Source organism: Sminthopsis crassicaudata, chromosome 6, assembly GCF_048593235.1.
Source record: "Sminthopsis crassicaudata isolate SCR6 chromosome 6, ASM4859323v1, whole genome shotgun sequence".
NCBI lineage: Eukaryota > Metazoa > Chordata > Mammalia > Dasyuromorphia > Dasyuridae > Sminthopsis > Sminthopsis crassicaudata.
The window spans coordinates 116,881,692-116,898,353 of record NC_133622.1 but is presented as its reverse complement, the minus strand read 5'-3'; the positions used below and the strand labels follow the sequence as shown (position 1 = coordinate 116,898,353).

Here is a 16,662-nt window from a genome sequence, read left to right as displayed (position 1 = left end):
AGAACTTTACATTTATTCCTAATAAATTCCACCTTCCCACTTGTGGCCTTATATGCCATCCTGTTGAGATGTTTTGGGATTATTTTTACTCTGTAATAAATATTAGCAATGCATTTTAGTTTTATGTCATAGCATAAAATTTGCGAAGCATGTCATCTTGGGCTTCTATCCAAGTAATTGAGAAAAGTTTTAAAGAGGATGGGACTAAGAACTGATCACTAGAACATTCTATTGGAAATCATCTTTAAGTTGATATTGTCCCATTAATGATATCCTTTTGGATCATAGCATTAAGAAGGCAAGCAATTCCATATAGGTTATTCATGTATAGTCATCTAAAACATTTCCATAATAATTATATTATGAAAGAAAACAAACCCAAAAAATAAATAAATAAAAAGAAAGTTTAAAAGGTATGCTTCAGTCAATATCCAGACACCATCAGTTCTTTCTCCGGCGAAATAAAGCATATTTTCATCATAAGGCTTTACAAGTTGTCTTGTATCATTGTTATTACTGAAAATAGCTAAGTCATTCATAGCTGAGCATCCTGTAATAATTCTGTTACTTTGTATCAGGTTATAGAAGTCTTTCCAGGTTTTTTAAATTCCATTTTTATCACAATAAACACAAATTGCTCTCCTTCTCAAAATACATCATCTAAAAACTGTAACATAATTAAGCAAAACTAACAGCATAGCTATAACTATTGTGCATGTCACTTTCCATGTTTACCATTCACCAATATCAAAAAGAAAGGGTGCATGTTTTAACTTTGGTTATATGGAAGCAAAATTACCCTTTAGATGTGGGTCTATTAGTGTTCCTTTTAATATACTCTAGTAGTCATTGAGACTACTGTTCTTTGTAATCTGTTTTGTTTACTTTGTTTTTCCATATTTCTCTATGATATCTTATTACATTCATATATTGTTATTTGTTTACCTGTTTCCTAAATCTATAGACTTAGAGAAATATTGGAGATCATCTAGACCAGCATCTTCATTTTACAGATCGTGAGCCTGGGGACCCAGAAATCAAATGATTTGCCCAAGATCACACATATGGCATATAACAAAGATGTTGACAGATAATGATGGAAGATACATGCATATGTATTTGTATATATATAAACAGACAAACATACAAAGAAATATGATGCATTCATAAATGCAAGTACACATACAAAGATATGTGATAGTTACATATATACACACAGATAAAGGCACATGATAGATCACTATAGACATAAAGATACTAGATAGAAATTCATACATATATGTATCTATATGTATGTCTACATACATAGAGACATAAATACATACATAAGGATATATAAAGGTATAAGTGATAGATAGATAGATAGATAGATAGATAGATAGATAAAACATTTATCGAGTTAAGGCCTACGATATGAATAAGGCAAGCAAGTTAACTTCTACCCTCAAGAAATTTATATTATAATGACAAGACAAGATATGAAAGAGGGGAGGCAGCTAATACAGTATTATGGGATGTACTTGAATGGAACAATGGCAAAATGAGACAAAAGCTTTATCTGACCTGAGGATTCAGAGGTAGAATGCAAATTGAATACAGGAAGACATCTTAGTAGAGAAAGAATGCTATCTAACTGTTCAGTAAGTGACAGAGAAATAGTGCATGTATTATTCAGGGAGGACAAGTATCTCTGGTGTGAGGGCTTACCACATCCTTTTCAGACCTGCTTATCCACCTTTGGTGTCTACCTACCTAATTTGATGAATGTGAGGTACTGCTTCAGTTTTAAATTTTTATGTTATATTTTCAAATTCTTTGTGATTTTCAAGTGTTCCAAAAAGTATTGATAGATTTTATTTCTTCTTAGAAATATTATTTATTCATATTTTTGAGCAATTGTCTACAACTCCGTATAAATTCTGAATCAGATTTTTATCCAATTTCTTTAATGCAAATATTGTCCCAATCTACATATATTTTTCTAATTCTAGGTCCATTTATGCAAATGTTTCTAATATATTATTGCTATTTATATGGTATTCTATTAGTACATAATTAATATTTTCCTTTGTGTGTGTGTGTGTGTGTGTGTGTGTGTGTGTGTGTGTGTGTTGTGTGTGTGTAATCTCTTTAATACCATCAGTGTCACATGTTCAATGAACAAAGTCTCTGCTCTTCCTCTGCTGGAAGGGAGCAGAGTAGTGTATTGGAGCAGTGTAGTGTATTGGAGGAGTATAGTGTATTGGAACAAAAATTGGGTTTCAATATCAATTTCAAACACACACACGCACACACACATCTCCAAATTGAGGGGGTTCAACTAGATAACTAAGTTTCCATCAAGCTGTAAAGTATTATTGCTTTCATGGTAATAATTAAGCCAGCTCCTTACACAGAAGAAGGAAAGCACCATAAGTTTTGGGTTCTCAAATTATGCATGTAAAGCCACAGATAATATATGTTGAGGCAAATTCTATTGGAACCTGATGGTGGAATATATGAATCACTCAAAAAACTACATCAGTTCTTTCAGGTTAAGATACCACTCAATGCACAGCATCTTCCAAATGAGTTTAAATTAGGGTATAGCATTCAACTTTACTTAATCACATTTTAGGGACCTAATTTATGAAAATTCTTACTTGGAAAATAAGTTAGATAAACTGAACAACAGTCAAATTATTTTATAAATTGTGAAGAAGACTTGACTAGATTACCTAACCCAACTCTCTCTCACCCACCTTCTATATATTGGTAAAGGTTTGGGAGGTAAACCATTAGAAAGAGCAGGTTAGGTAAACACCAAAGAGTGATATAATGTCACAAAGCAGTTTCACAAATTATATTAAGAGTTAATAATAAGGATAACAACAACAACAAAGATGTTGTTTATGCTTTAAGTTTTCTTAGGGGACAAAGGGAACTAATAGGAAGGATAGAATCAAAGTTTTTGTTACATATGACAATGATAATAAATTGATTTTCAAACATGAAATTAAATAAAAAATGGCTAACAAGAAACTGAAATCCAAGTAAGGAAAGGAAATGGGTTAAAAAAAACACTTTATGTAGAATAAGTTCAAGTTGTGAGACAAACTAGATATCAAAGTAATGAGAGAATTGACCAGCATAACGGCTAATTCACTTGAAAACTGTGACAAAATATTCATATGCTACAAAAAAGTAATATCTTCTTGACTTCTAAAAAATTTAGTGATTAAACAGCTTAACTCTTCAGATCAAGAAAGGAGAAGATATACTCCTTTTGCTTTTTGTCGCCTTTTCCTTAGAGTTGATTTTGCAGAAAGATAATAGTTTAAGGCATGTGTGTCTTATGAACTACTAAACATAGTACTGGAGGCAACTAGGTTGTTCAGTGGGTAAAGGACAGGGCCTGGAGTCAGAAAGTTGTTTATTTGTCTTTATTTGTGTCCAGTTCTCCATGATCCCATTTGGATTTTCTTGGAAAAGGTAGTGGCTTGCTGTTTGCTTCTCCACTTCATTTTACAGATGAGGAAATTAAGGTTAAGTGATTTGATCAGGGTCACACAGCTAAGAAAGTGTCTGAGGCTGGATTTAAACTCAGGAAAATGAAATTCAGGAAGACCTGAAGCAAGTCTTAAGGGACAGCTAAATGAAACAATGTTTTAAGCCTGGAGTCAAGAGGATTTATCTTTGTGAGTTCAAATTTGACTTCAGACACAAAGAAGCTGTGTAACCCTGGGCAAATTATTTAACCCTGCTTGCCTCAATTTCCTCATCTGTAAAATGAGCTGTAGAGGGAAATAGCAAACCATTCCAATTTCTTTTCCAAGAAAACCCCAAATGGGGTCACAAAGAGTTAGACATCCCTAAAAATGGCTGACCATCAACAACTCTATATCTTAGATAGTTGCAAAACACTGATGATGCACAGAAAAACAAAACAAAACAAAACAAAATAAAAACAACAGGCAGGGCTCTTGTTGACAATATTTGAGATTGAAGTGTGTAAAGAAGATCTTTATTCATTTGAAAGACAATTAAAAAAATTTGATTTGTACTCTTGCTTCCTCTTTTTTTAGTTTGAGTCTGCTATCTTCACTGTGTTTATTAAGCATTTATTGTTATTAACATAACTGATATTTGCAACAAATATCAAACATTTTACTTAATTCTTACATTTAATTCTGTTACTTTTGTGCTCAGAGTCTTTTAGGAAGTACAAGTTATGCATATTCTATAGCAAAAGAAAGGCAAGACTAAAGGAAAATTTCTATCCTACCCATAATAGGAAGAACAAACACCCACTAAAACACAATCCTTAAGAGTTACTTGGTCTGAGTAACTAAAGCTTGGCTATTTAATATATCTTCCATGTCATTTGCATACAAAAGCTAGGATCATACAGAGTTGGCAGCAATTTGACTTCAACTCATGATCTTGATAGGTGCTACTTTGACAAATTAGGAAACAGGGAATATGTGCACAATTTAAACAAAGATGTATCTGTGCTGCATATCCTTTTTGTGTTGCTAAGTAAGCTTCATTTTGTTAATAATGCCCTATAGCATTATATTTCATTCCAGTATTGAACCTGAACCACTAGACAAAGGCAGACTCAAGGCCCAGGCCAGAACACTATCTCTAAGGTCCTTTCCAGTTTTAGGTTTATGTTGTTTAATGATTTCTACATAAGAGGTAGTATTTTGTATTGCACCACAAACAAGAAAAAAAAGACATCTTTTTCTAGATATGATTCTTAAAATTGCCTGTATACAATTTAGGAGGGCGAGATATACAAAGAAAAAAAACCATGGTCATTGTTCTCAACGATTGTATAGTTTATTAGGAATGGAGAACAATGTACATATAGATAAATAGAGTAACCAGCTAAAGAGCTTCAGGAAAACTGGAAAGGTGATCAAATGAAACTTGCACATTTTGGCATTGGAACTGAAACTTCAACTTGATTGAAGGATGGCAACTTGCAGAGAAGAGGAATTAGTGTCTTTTGGGCATGAAAGACAGACCTTATGAATTTATTGAAGTGGGAAATGGCTCAGTTTGACTAAAGTGCAGAAGAAAGTTAAAATGTTTGAAACAGAATTGCAGGAAAAAATAAGTGACAAAGTAGGTTAGATTTAAATTAGAAAGAACTTGAAGTACTATATTATAGAGCCTGAATTTTATTTCTCACACCCCTAAGATTCATGGAAGTAATATGAGTAGTGTGCACCAAAATTATTTTGGCAGCTGTGTGAAGAGTGTATTGGAAAGGCAAGAGGCTAACAATAATAACTGACAGTTACAAAATGCTTGAATATTGCTTTTTTTTTTTTTTTTTTACAGATAAGAATACTGAAGCTGAGAGTGGATGAATCGTTGGTTTTCAGTCACATACTTAGCAAGTAAAACAGGATTAAAATCAAGGTATTTGTAAAATAGCTAGTTTTTAGCCAAATAAAGCTACCTATTCTTAATAGAAGGGTAAAGAATTAAATATACAGAAAGACATACCTTTCTGGACATGGTCAATTTGAGAAATAGAACAGTTAGGTAGTACAGTGGATTGAGCACCAGCTCTGGCGTCAGGAAGATTCATCTCCCTGAGTTCAAATCTGTTCTCATACTTTTTATTTTCTTTTCCTGTGGCTGGGGTTAAGTGACTTGCCCAGGGTCACACAGCTAGGAAGTGTTAAGTGTCTGAGACCAGATTTGAACTCAGGTCCTCCTGAATTCAAGGCTGGTGCTCTATCCACTGCACCACCTAGCTGCCCTGATCTGTTCTCATACTTAGCAGCTGTGTGACCCTGGACAAGTCACTTAAACCTCTTTACTTTAGTTCCTTATTTGTAAAATGAACTGGGAAAGAAAGTGGCAAACCATTTCAATACCTTTGTCAAGATAAGCCCAAATAGGGTCAAGAAAATTGGATATGAATAAAATTTTGTAATAATAAATATGGGATTCCATGTAACCATATTTTTTTTTCTCTTTAAAAACAGTAACTAGTGGCAAATAAGCTGGCAAGATTCTGTGCTTAGATTTGAACTCGGGGAGATGAATATTCCTGACTCCAGGGCTGGTACTCTGTCCACTATGTCACTTAGCTGCTCCGGTTCTCAAACTGATCATGTTCACCATTTTTCTATCAGGCGTGACTAGCTTTATTGGGCTAAATAGTGGGGTCTGAATGAATGGAAACGAGAGGATATTTGTCTCTTATGTGGAAGATGAGATTAGGAGAAGAAAAATGAAGGGGAAGTTTTTAGTATTCTCTACTTTAAGTCTCTCTGAGAAAAAGGCACTATATTGTCATTATCACTGCTGTCATCATCATCTTCATATAATTATCATCACCATCACTGTCATCACTACTATCATTATCATCATTGATTTATTAGTACACCTTGATTATGGAATTCTTGTCATCTATGCAGATGATATTCAAACTATTGAAATAGGACCAGAGATATGTGAGGCAGAGAACAGAAATATTCTGCATTTAGAGTCTGAGGAATTGGGATGGAATCCTGGTTTTTGCTATCTGTGTGACTTTGGGCAAATAGCTCTATAGATTTTAGTTTTCTCATTTGTAAAATGAAGGGATGGGTCTAAATGATCTCCAAAGTTCCTTTTCATTCTAACTCATACCTATGATTTCTTTACCATGGATGAATGCTCTTATCTTTTGTCATACATCCTATAATTGAAATGGCTCAATGAATGATTACTAACTCTCAAGAGTGTATAAGCTTCCTTAATCTGGAGGGGTTTTTAAAGTAAGAAAATGAATCATGTACATATACAGAAAATTAGGCTTCCCCTCCCCAGAAGTCATTAATTATAAATTGTCATTTATAAAATGAAAACTCTGATTAACTCCCTGAGATTCCAAGCTGTGAAGATAATTTAAGATAGTTGTGAGATACAGATGCCCTATGGAATTGATCCTACAGTCCCTGAACACACAAGTCTGCATGCATAAGAGCTTTGGGATCAAAACTAAAACAAATACCATGAATTGAGAAGGTTTTTTCACTGAATGCTTTTTTCTTTCTTTATTAAGAAAAATGTACTGATTTAGTACATTTACTCAAAATGATGATTTTATTAAGCATATCTAAACTCAGTGTTATTTTTAGTTTTAAAACTACTCTGAGAGTTCCTTTTATTCTGGGATAAAAATATATTTCCTACTGTAGCTAAAATAGTTTTTAATATAAAGAAAGTTAATTTTGTTAGTCATGAGAATCTATTTGGAAAATACAACTCATATGACACATAACAAGGAACATATCTTGCCCTTTTTTCTGTAGAAATGGACCTATTTTGTGTCTCTTTTGCTTTGATAACAGACAACAATAATAAATAATATTTTAACATTTTCCAAGAGCTTTGCATGTTAAATCTTTCTATCCTCAGGACAACTTGTGAGGCAGGGACTTTTGTTGTCCCCCATTTTGTATTTGTTCAGTCATTTCAGGGATCCCATTTGGATTTTTTTTTTTTTTTTGGGGCAGAGATAATGGAGTGGTTTGTCATTTTCTTCTCTAGCTCATTTTATAAATGAGGAAACTGAAGCAAACAGGATAGGTTGCCCCGGGCCACATAGTAAGAGTCTGAGGCCAGCTTTGACTACACAAAAATGAGTCTTCCTGATTTCAGGCTTGGTGATCTATTTCCTCTCTACCCAAAACTGAAGTCAGCATAGGTTAAATGACTTGCCCAAGATTACATGATCTAGCAAGCATCTGAGATAGAATTTGAACTCAATTTTCCTGTCTCCAAGTCCAGTACTCTCTTTACAGCACCACTGAGATGTCAAGTCTTCAAACAATCATCCTTTCAAAGAAATTCCCCCAAAACGTAGTTTATAGACTGATAGAAGAGGGTTATATATTTAAACTCTAATAGTATGCTTTTTAACTATTGCTATTATATTTGATAAGTTTTATATTTTCTTTTTAAAATGTTTGTTTATATTGTTCTTTCGGTACTACTTTCTTCATTTGATAATATTTTTTTATTAAATTTCCCTCATTTTTTCCTGAATTTTGAACATTTCTTATTCCTTATAGTTTAGTAATATTCACTTATATACATATTACACAATTTGTTTAACCATTGCACTATAGTTAAGTATATACTTTGTTTTTAGCTCTTTGTTACTACAAATTAAGTTGATTCCATTTTATTGGAGTAATTTGGGAACCTAGAAAAGTTTTCTCAGAAAGATTCAGACAAGTCAGTCTGAAGCAACAAGCCTTTATTAGAATGAATTTTAACTTATTCAAGGAAAGCATCAAAACATGTTATGAGAAACAGGTTAATGGGAATATGGGGGATAGCAAAGGTAGAATATAACCAGGGAGAATGCTGGAATCTCTGTTGTGATAGTCTTCAGATTATGGTAGAAGGGGGAATGCAATCACTGGAAGCTTTCACATTCACACAATTTCCTTTGGCAGTAACTGGTAATTGCTAGCCTCACGCAAGATCAGATGGGGAGAGGCAGCCTGGAATACTGAACTTGTCTCACATCAGATGCCAGTTGTGTGACCATGGCTAAGATACTTAAGCTTCCTGTGCTTCAGTTTCCTCATAGGTAAAGGGAAAAAAATTGGATTTGATGGAATGTAAGATCACTTTCAGCTTAAAGCTAAGAACTATGTTTATCCACAGTTTTCTAATTTTAAATACTAGTTTTGAGATACTGACAGTGGAGTTTCTCAGCTTAAAACGATGGAAATAGTTGAGATGTTGATAGAGTTCCTGCAGAAACACAAAGTAGAAGCAGGGGCAGTGGCTAGAGTGCTGGACTTGGAGTCAGAAAGCTCTGAGTTCAAATTTTGACATCAGTACTTGTTGGGCAAGTCAGTTAGACTTTCTTAGCCTTCATTTTCTCATCTGTTAAGTGGGGATAATAATAACACCTACCTCTCAGGGTTGTTGTGAGAATCAAATAGTATAATATGCACAAAATGTTTTGCAAAACTTAAAATGCTAATGGTAACTTTAATATTTATAAATTTATGCTCATCAACATGGTCTGAGAAGGTAGCTCATTGGTAATTATTGCATAGTTTAGTCTTTGGGATTCTCTTATGGGTAATCCTTCATTAAGAATTTCTAATTTCTAGAGTTCAGGAAATGGTCTTTTTTGAAAAGAGAAGATTCTCAAATGTATATAAATCTATATTTAAATCTATAAATTTATATTTATATATTTATGTATATATGTAATAGTATAATTCTTGAAGAAAGAAAATTGACCAGATGGTGTGGGGTAATATAATGGCTTTAAAAATGACGAGTCCAATATGGCCTTATAGCTAAAGAGCTAAAGGCTCATCATATTTGGGGAATTAGGGGATGGTGCAGCGAGAGATTTCGATTAAGAGCTTAATCTGTGCCAGTTATCTCCTGTCATTACATGGAGTTATAGATCCAAAGGAGTGTTGCCATTTAACAGCTACCCAAAGTGTGCTTCTTTTCCAAGTGAACCAAAAGCTCTTAAAAGGCTTTCTTTGAGGTTAAAGCTAGGCCTTTTTTGGAGGGGGCACTGAACCTGTTGTGGGTGCTTTATCAATTTGTGCATCTGTTCAGGGGCTTCTCTGAGTCATTTGAGACTTCATTTCCTATGAGATGAAATAAAAGTTAGTCCTTTTTTTTTTATTAAAAGCTTCCAAAAAGATGTAAATCACTTTTCCTCACGTTTTGGGGATAATCTAGACATAAGGCAAACATATTTGGAACATTTTCCCAGATTAAACTCTAAAACATAATGAGTAAAAGAGGATATTGTTTTTTTGGAACAGTCCTCAGGATTAGATCTAGGAGTGATGGTGAGAACTTGAGCTATGAATTACATATGTTATATATACATATATAACTTACATATAAAAGTCTAATTTAGAAGCAGCTAGGTGGAAAAAGTTTTGGGTCTGGAGTAAAGACAACTTGAATTCAAATTTGGCCTCAAACACTTACTAGCTATGTGACTTTGAATAAGTTACTTATTCTCTGTTTGCCTTATGGAAGGAAATGGCAAACTATTTCAGTATTTTTGCTAAGAAAAACCTGTGGACAGAAAGGAGCACCCAAAGTTCCATAGGGTCACAAAGAATTGGATACAACTGAATAACACAATGTGTCTAATTTGATAGTTTTTTTCCCCAACATGTAATTTGTGGAAGAAGGAGCTGTTCATGAACCTAGGAGGATCTTTAGTCATAGCATTATTGATTTATTTGAACAACAGAAAATAAAATTTTTCTCATTGTAATTACTTTATAGATTTCATTGAAACTATGCTGTTTAGATTTAGACTGATCATGAACTGAGAATGAGTAAGCAGGATTCCGAAGCAAGTTCAAATGCCATGATCCAAAGAACAATTATAAATGTAGAAGGTAAGAAAACTCCACTCAGGGACAAAAACAAAGGGCTGATTTCACTTGATCTCAATAACTGTATAATATTACCATTGTTGTACTCCTATGACTAGTTTGGCTTGAGCTGAAAGACCACCAACTGAGAATATTAAGGGTACTGCAGGGACAGACCCAAAAAGCAGTGGCAGCAGTCTGTCTATTAAAGAACCTGGTTCATGTTTGTAGAAGACTGCTGAGCACGTCTTTCCACAACCACACAGGAAATAACATGGGTGCAATGTCATCTTTGAATTCAAAGGGCAATACTATATATAGGTTCTAATAGTGCCTGAAAATCTGCCTTTTTCTGTGAAATAACTCCAAATAATGAATATTTTCCCTGTCTCCTTTCCTTATCCAATCTCCAATTCAAGGTATTTAGACCAACCATTGTTTTCCATAAATATTTTGGGGTCCCATTCTGTTTTAAGCTTCTTTCATTGTATTCTTATTAATGGACCAGTGACTCCCTTTTCAATTTGAACTTAATGTGCTCTAGGCAGCTCTCTAATAACCTTAGTAGGTTATTAGCAGCCAACTGGCATTGGTAGAAGGTGTTTCTTTGGCTGGGAGTTCCCCCATCAGTAAAATCACAGTTTGAAACCCTATCTCTCTCTTGATACTACTGAAAGTAATTAATTCAAATGTTGTTTTAAGGTTTGCAAAGCACTTTATAGAGAAAGTATAACACAACATAACATTCTAAACTAGAACATAGTATGTATAGCATTGTATTAATATATTATAAAATATAGTATATATACTACGATAGAATATTATATATACATATATATACATGCAAGGCAAATCAGTATATTATACAAAATATAGATCATACACACACACACATATATATATCTACATTAGGTATATTAATGCATATTTATATGTATGAATGTGTATCTACTAGACATATCCATATGACAGTAAAGTTACCATATTATATTTGATATTTATATCATATGTGTGTAAATATATATGTGTGGGTCTATTTCCATCCCTATGTTAACCAGAGCTTCTTAAACTTTTTCCATTTACTACTCCTTTTAGTCCTAGAAATAATTTATATAATCCTGATTATATACATATATAAAATAGGTATACAAATTTACTAATAATTTTTATTTTGCAATAATTTTTCAATCTACACATTCAGTTACACAACTCCATGTAGAGTTGTGTCTCACAGTTTAAGAAACTTTACACTAAACATACCTCTTTTTATGTATATTTTTATTAGATATATAAGTATATAATGTATATATGGTATATTTGTATATATTTATTTCATATAGTATTTATACTATAGTATAAAAATATGAGCATAAGTTTGAACTTTCCACAAATTTCTGTTCTAATTTCTCTAGTAATCTCATTGTAATTTAGGGTTCTTAAATACTATGTATGCAGAATATAAACTATGGAATCTTTATGATGTGAGAAAGGCTTCAAATATACCTTGGCAAAAGACTACATCTGTTTTTAGTCTAAGTAGATAGAGTACTATTTCCAGCAAGTTGACCATTTAATGAAATTTTTTTTGTTATGGCCACCTAATGCTAAGCAGATATATGACAATAAAAGGCATCAGAAATTTAGAATATAAATTGTTTATATAATAAACATGGATAATGGAAGAATATAATCATCTTATTAATGAGAAAGAATAGAGGAAAAATATTTTTCTGACAGAATTGTAATTAGCCATATTATTTTCTCATCTTTATCCATTTTTCTAAGTTAATTTTAATCTTTGCCTTAATCAGTTATTTTATTTGCTGTGTTGTTTAATATTGACTCCCTAATTTCTTTTTTAATATAATTACTTTATTATGAGCTTAACATAACAACTGCACACATTTTGAGGATTATTTATAAAACTGAACTTTTATCACTAACACATTTTAAAATGTGCATTAAATTTAATGTTAATAATGAAAGTGCCCTGATCATCTATATCTTCTTTCAAATTTCTTTCTGCTCTTTTCTGAGTAGTATTTAATGTTTAGTGACACTCTTCTTCTTTTTGTATTGCTATCACACACATCAGATTTCTCTTAGTTCTAGAGTTTCTTGTGACAAGTACAGCAAAAATAGAACAAATTAATATAACAATTCTCTTTTATGACTAAATGGCCAAATGGAAAGGAGAGAGAATGTTCTTGACCACTGCTTTCCTCCCATTAATTTAGTTGGCTATTTCTATGTGTTTGGTCACTAAATGGAGATATATTGGATAATGGTTTGAGTTGATGATAGGGTCAAAGAAAAGACATTAAACGATGGAGGAGATCTATTCATGCTTTTAGTTAGTAAGTAAGTTAGTAAGGGAAAATGGAAGATGAAAAAAAGAGGGAAAGATAATGCAAGATGGCTGAAACCTTTCATTTGTGATTATTACTATACTTCCACATCTTTTTTTTTTTTTTAAGCAATTGGATGTAAGTGACTTGCCCAGGATCGCACAGCTAGGAAGTGTTAAGTGTTTAAGGCCAGCTTTGAACTCAGATCCTCTTGAATTAGGGACTGGTGCCCTATACACTGCACCATCTAGCTACCCCAAAGCTTCCATATCTTGATCTATTAAACTATCTTTATGCATTTTTGCAGTAGGGGAAAAATAACTGGCTAGTGATCCACTTTCTGGTGATGTCTCTTTAAACTTAGTTAGATTTGGTCCTTGAACAACAGGCATGAAGTCTAGGATTTGAAAACTGTCCAATTTAGTAGATCATATCCTTCAATGGCAAAATATCCAAGAACCCAGTGTCACTAGCAGGCATCATGAAGTCTTGAAACAAAATTTTAATGGAGGCCAAAGATCAAAGTAAGTTACATAGTCAGAAATAGACATCTGTCCACTAAACCAGTTTTCAGAAGAAAAAACATTTTAAAACAAGAAGCAGGTTACCCATAAAGTGGGAGGATAATAAACATTTAAATTCTGTATGGCATATGAGTTAGCTAGTTGTCCCAAGCAGCATAGGGACCTCTGTTCAAGTCCTGCTTCTGACCATGATGGTTGTATAATCTAAACCACATAACCTCTCAATGCTACAGACTCTCAAAAACTTGATAATGAAGATCAGTTGCTTATACCAATAAAAACACAATCTGGGCATCTATTTGTCTCCCCCAATGCACACAAACAAATCATTGCCCTAAAGTGAAAATCCTTGGCCAGTTTTCCAAGGCACTAACTAACATTTTCTAAAGTTATATTCAGGAAAAAATTCATTATGAAATTTTTATGGTATTTTATGTGATATAAGATTACTAAAAGTAAAAAATCATTTATAAGTTTCTTATTTTGTGCTTTTCTAAACCACCATAATATTATTTGATACACAAAAGATCCATGTTTCATTGGTGTGGGGAATTAATTATACATGTGGGAAATACTTTTACCAGTGTTGAGGTAATTTATCCATGACCCAGTAGATAAATCCTAGAGAGTTGCGTAAGGCACAAATAGATTAAATATCTTTTACAGGGTCACATAACTAGTTAAGTAGCAAAGTCTGGATTTGAACCCACAACCCCTAATTCTAAGTCTATATATTACCATGGTATTATTAGCTGGTACTTACTGAATTCTTGATGACTTACAAAGTGCTTTAATAAACATCACATATATGCATATATTTCACAAATCTATAAGTCACATTGTTTTTACATGATCTAATTTAATTGCACATCATAATGTACAGTATACTGACAGCTGTAATCAAAAGTACTAAAGTTTCACAATCCTATGAAAACATACCATTCCAGCATGACTAATAATGACAAATGGGAGCCAGATCCTGCAGTATTTATGTAATTGCTAACCTCCTATTGAAGTCAATGAGAGATTTGCTTACGTAAGCACTGCAAACCTTAGCCATAAGAGATTAAAGCAAAAAAAAATCCTTAAACTGTTTCAACACTAATATTGCTTATGAGGAATCTAGCCACTACTAAGCCCCCATGTTTTTAAAGCCTAGTGAGGAGATGAGTAAACAGTAAACATCAGTTATTTTAAGCATGATCTAATCAGAGTTCAAATGGAAGTAATATTATATTTGATCTCAGAGGTATTAATAGCTTGTATATCACAATTAGACATTTTTATGCAGCCCATTATCCAAACAATGGCTTAAGACCTAGGTATTTAATAAATCAAGGTTCTATGGTGATGGGGCTGAGAATGGGGCCTGGGAGTCTCCTAACTCTCTCACTTCTTTTTTTCAGGTGCAGTTCTGTGTTAATATAAGAGAAGTGTGGCCTTCCTTCTCATACTACTAAAAGTGAGATAATCCCTGTGTAAGAAATCAGTAAGTATGGTCTGCTTAATCTAGTCCCAGTGTGAAACTGTTGACATTTGTTCTTTTTTTTTCCCCTATCATTATGTGACTGGGCCTGTTTTGTGTTGGATTAGACACAAATCTCCTATGGAGCACATTTGGCATGTTACTAGTAGTTTAACTTCATTAATAATGTATGAAGAAAATGTAATCCATGACAGAGAAGGAAAGAAAAGCATTTTTTTTCACTGCTACCAAATCCTCTGGAATTAGTAATTATTCTTCATTTGATGTTTGATGTTATATTTTACATTGAGACTTCTCTAGGATCATTTAAAAAATCTTGCTTGCCAAAAAAAAGAAAAAAACGCACCTTTTAATTTTCTAAATGAGATGTATTGATGGTTAGAGCCTGTTAAACAGTGTAAGAAATTAAATATTTATTCAGCTTATTTCATTTTGTAGGCCATAAATAGTCTTTGTGTGTAAGCCCTAATAACCAGAATTTTACCAGAAAAACCATTAACTGGCATTCCATCTAGAGATAAAAAAAATAGCTAAATTAGGGTGAGATTGGATAAACAGGTAAAAACATGCAGCCCCATACCCTTGTGAATGCATATGGTAATTTCGGTAAAAATAGCTGTAGGAGAATGGGGCTGTCTGCATGTAGCCCACATATGCCAGGAAAAGAAATGTTCAGGTTTTGCCTTTGAACTACTTTAGGGGAGAAAATGGAATTCTAGCTGGGAGAATGCTTTCTGTTTTACATATGATTGATATTTGGGGGCAAGTCACAAAGTGGCCCAAGTAAAGCTTAGCTGTCCCCAAAGCAGTGGTCACTTACACAAGTAGTTTTTGTAGTCTGCACTCCCTGCACACTTGTGCGATCAGAGCAACAGCTGGGGAGACTTTTTCAACAAAGATGAGTGTCAGATAATCCTGTTGAGATTCCACATCCAACATCTTTTGTAATTATGTCACATTCAGCTGTAATGGAATAATTCAAGCTGAAAGGACAAGCTTTGATCCTTTCTTAAACCTTTCCCTGTGGACTGGCTATCTAAAAAGATTGAAAGATATTTCGGTTACAAGATCTAGTGTTTCCTCAGAGAAGTCATGCTTCTGAAGCTCCGTGATCTACAGAAGCAATATCAAGTTTGGCAAACACATTTTTGAAAGCATCTTTTTTTATTTTATTTTTTGGTCTGTGTTGTTTGTATGTGTGTGTGTGTGTGTGTGTATGTATTTAATGAAGATATCAATATAATGATGTCCTTACATTCTCAACTGGACCTACAGAGTTCATTTTCATATTCTGTCACCCAACTGAGTTGAAAGAATTTGTGATTTAAATACCATTTAGCAAGGTATTTTTGGAAATTTCTATCTAAGCATCTCTGTGAAAATGTGTCTGTACTATGTGTGTACATATTAAATTATATTTTAATAGACAGTGGTATAGATTGCTCAGTGACAATCTTGATGTGTTTGTTGTAGGATAGTTAACAATTTCCAAGTATTTAGGAACTCTCATGACTTATTCAAGACTAAACTTCATTTGTAGGGATAAGAATACTGTTGCAGAAATTTTATGCTTTGTTTCTTTCTGGTTTTAGCATCAACCTAGTGAAAATCATGAATATACATATTTTGAAATGATATATTTACAGTAAATTACATAGAGACTTCCTTAGTCAATGTCTGCCATAATTATTCAGATATTTTCTCTTCTATATAATTATTCTATTTGAAATCCTAATAACTTCACCCCCTCACATTTCCAGTTCCCCTTCACCTCCCCCATCCAAGACAACTATAGTATAGGAAAAAAGGAAAACATTAATTTGTAAGGGAATCTGATTTCAATGTTAAGTTTTAAAAAAAATTATCATTAAATCAAAAGGCACTATTTAAAATGTAGGGGGAAAGACCATTTTAGTGTAATTTAAAATGAT

The 16,662-nt window shown here is 33.1% G+C and overlaps 1 long non-coding RNA gene across 2 annotated transcripts in view; it reads left to right on the top strand.

Annotated features, from left to right (window-relative positions):
- The window catches only part of LOC141545400 (uncharacterized), a 223,335-nt gene that overhangs the window by 66,609 nt on the left and 140,064 nt on the right, over positions 1-16,662 (top strand). Inside the window, exons 2-4 of one of the 2 annotated variants that reach the window (XR_012483006.1) lie at positions 5,332-5,412; positions 10,282-10,397; positions 14,652-14,734. This is a non-coding gene — a long non-coding RNA (uncharacterized LOC141545400). The remainder of the gene's footprint in view (positions 1-5,331; positions 5,413-10,281; positions 10,398-14,651; positions 14,735-16,662) is intronic. The other variant, XR_012483007.1, reaches the window with a different exon arrangement.